Here is a 3331-nt window from a genome sequence, read left to right as displayed (position 1 = left end):
ACAAGAGAGAGAGAGGCAGAGACACAGGCAGAGGGAGAAGCAGGCTCCATGCAAGGAGCCTGATGCGGGACTTGATCCTGGGACCCCAGGATCACGCCCTGAGCCGAAGGCAGACCTCAACAGCTGAGCCACTCAGGTGTCCCTATTAGGACTTTTCATGTATTTCCTTCTCGGCCTGATTCTGCTTCCTCCCCATTCCCTACCACAGGCATACGAAAGGTTTATGGGAAACCCTACCACACTCTATTTATTTATTTATTTATTTATTATTATTTATCTATTTATTTATTATTTATTTATTTATTTATGACAGTCAGAGAGAGAGAGAGAGAGAGAGAGAGAGAGGCAGAGACACAAGCAGGCTCCATGCACCGGGAGCCCGACGCGGGACTCGATCCCGGGTCTCCAGGATCGCGCCCTGGGCCAAAGGCAGGTGCCAAACTGCTGCGCCACCGAGGGATCCCCCCTACCACATTCTTAATCAAGAATATATGATAGTGGATTTCGTGCCACAATGCGACTGGGTCTAGAAGTAGACAAGACTAATTTCTTCGAATGCAACTAATCATCCTATTACTGGAAGTTTTGGCGGGTACAATCAGACAATAAGTTAAAATAATGAAAAAAATCTGGAAGGGTGAAGACAAAATTGCCCTTGTTTGTAAATTATATAATAGTGTACATTAAAGCACAAGAGATAGATGGCTGGGTGGCTCAGCAGTTGGGCATCTGCATTTGACTCAGGGTGTGATCCCTGAGTCCCGGATCAGATCGGGTCCCACATCGGGCTCCCCACAGGGAACCTGCTTCTCCCTCTGCCTACATCTCTGCCTCTCTTGAATGGATGAATAAAAATCTTAAAAAAAAAAATAAAGTACAAGAGAAGTTACAAACTATGAAAATTAATAAGGGAGTTCAAGGTTAGCAAGGTTGAGAAATACAAATATCATTAAACAAAGACAAACAGCAGTCCTTTATACCAGCAATAACTAATTAGAAAATGTGATGGAAAATAAAACATTATTTACAATAACTCTAACGCTAAAAACTATGAGTTGGCCTAATGATGGTCCTTATAGAGGAAAATTTAAATTTAAAAGAAGAGGGAAGGACCCCGCTGGAGCCACCTCTGTCAGCAACATGTTCAAGGTAATTCGGCCATCTCTGGGGCCAGCCAGCCTGAGTCTGCTCACCTTTAAAGTCTATGCATCACCTAAAAGGGACTCACCTCACAAAACTTCTGTGAAGGTTAATGAGCTTTCACTCTACTCCGTTCCTTAGGGTCCATCTAAATATATGGAGAAGCCAACGACCCAGCTTGAAAAAAGCATTTCACATCTCTGACATAATTGCAAGCCATATACAAGTTGGTGTCAGGAAATGTACTCACAAACGAAGCCCACGATGCAGAGCTTAGTTCAATGGGGGTTAGACAGCTATGAATATCTCCAAAATGCACCTCCTGGATTTTTTCCAAGACTTGGTGTTACTGGTTTTGCTGGCATTGTTGGACTTCTTTTGGCTAGAGGGTCAAAAAGAAAGAAAGAAGCTGGTGCATCACCTGGGACTAGCTACCTCTCTTTATTATCCACAACAAGCCCTCATATTTGTCCAGCCAGGAAATGTGAAGAATTCACCTGGAAATAAGTAGAATGCTCCATGCTCTGCCCATTTTAATCAGTTATAGGTAAACATTGGAAACTCCATGCATTTTCTACAGAAGAATGGCAGAGAAGTCAGTTCTGAATGTAGTAAATTGGCTTTCTTCTTCAGGAAAAACTATTCTAGGCTTCTTTGTTATCTTGGGTGATGCCATACTACAAGTGGACTAATTGGAAATCCTTTCACCTAGAGAAATAATGTCCAGCATTAGAACTCCTCGTTCCCATGTTGCTATTTATGTACATAATTAAAATTCTAAATTAAAAAAAAAAAGAAGAGGGAAGATTTGAATAAATGAAAGTCACACATATAAATGATGTGATACCTTTATAATTTAAAGATGTAGATTTCCATAAATTGATCTAAAAATTCCATGCAACTACAATAAAAATTTCAGTGGAATATTTTGGGAAAACTGGGTAAAACTGCTTCTTAAATTAATGTAGAACAATAAAGGACCATAAACAATTAAGACAATTTTTAAAAAAGAAGAGCAAATAAGGAGCTTGACCTAAGCAGATACTAAGAAATACTACAGACATTAAGAAAAACTATCACAGTTAAAGCAATATACTACTGGTAAAAGAGCAAGTGAAAAATTAATAATAAAGTTATGAAGCAGACCCTGAATGAGAACTTTTGGGACCTTAGGTAGAAAAGGATGTCTTAAAAGTAACCCTCAAAGTACAATCCCTAAAAAGAATTAAGGATGGAGTTTGGCTATATCAAAACAATTCAAAGTTCCTATTGAACAAGGGACCCTATATACAATATTAAAAAGTGACTCACATACTGGAAGATCTTTATAACATCTATGACAGACAAACCATTAGTTTCTAGAATATATAAAGAACTCTCAACAATTTACAAGGAAAAGACAGAAACCCGATAGAAAAATGGGTAAAAAATATGAATAGACAATTCACTGAAAATCTAATCGTTAAAAAAAAATTTGAGGAGATGTTTAATTTCACTTATAATAAAAAATGTTAATTAAGACTATCAGGAGATATCATCTGATATTATACATACTGGCAAAATTTAAGCACTGAATATATCACCTGCCAGCAAAAATATGGGGCAATAGGAACCTTCTTACAGACCAGGTGGGAGCGTAATCTGGTGTGATCATTTTGGATTGCAATCTGGCAGGATTTTGTGATACTAAGTTTGTATATCCCCCGTGATTCAGGAACTCCACTCTTGGTATAACAGTGTACAGGAGACATTCAGAGAGGACACTGCATGATTGTTTTTAGTGGTGGGGGTTGGAGGCAACATGTGTGCCCCTCACTAGGGGAAGAGTATGATAGAGTACTTTTCTAAGATGGAATAATATGCAGTGAACAAAAGAAAATCAATTCAATCTTCATATAATAGCACAACTGGATCTCACAATGGTATATACATTCAATGGAATACGCTTCAGCCTTTAAAAAGAAGAAAAGCCAGCAATATGTGACAACACGGATGAATTGTGAAGATGTTATGCTAAGTCAAATAAGCCAGATATAGACAGACAAATGCTGCATGATTCCACTTTTATGAGATATCTAAAATAGATTCATAGAATCAAATTGTAGAATGGTGGTTGCAGAGACTGGAAAAAGAGAAAAATGGGTAGTTTTTAATCAACAGGCATAAAGTTTTAGTTAAACAAGATGAGTAA

The 3331-nt window shown here is 38.1% G+C and overlaps 1 pseudogene; it reads left to right on the top strand.

Moving 5' to 3' along the window:
* The first annotated feature begins 1140 nt into the window (after positions 1–1140).
* LOC129503286 (MICOS complex subunit MIC26-like) lies at positions 1141–1651 on the top strand (annotated as a pseudogene).
* The last annotated feature ends 1680 nt before the right edge of the window (positions 1652–3331 follow it).

This window comes from Nyctereutes procyonoides, unplaced genomic scaffold (genome assembly GCF_905146905.1).
Source record: "Nyctereutes procyonoides isolate TBG_1078 unplaced genomic scaffold, NYPRO_anot_genome, whole genome shotgun sequence".
NCBI classification, from domain to species: Eukaryota; Metazoa; Chordata; class Mammalia; order Carnivora; family Canidae; genus Nyctereutes; species Nyctereutes procyonoides.
The sequence above is the reverse complement of the archived record's forward strand: the minus strand, read 5'-3'. Positions and strand labels throughout refer to the sequence as shown.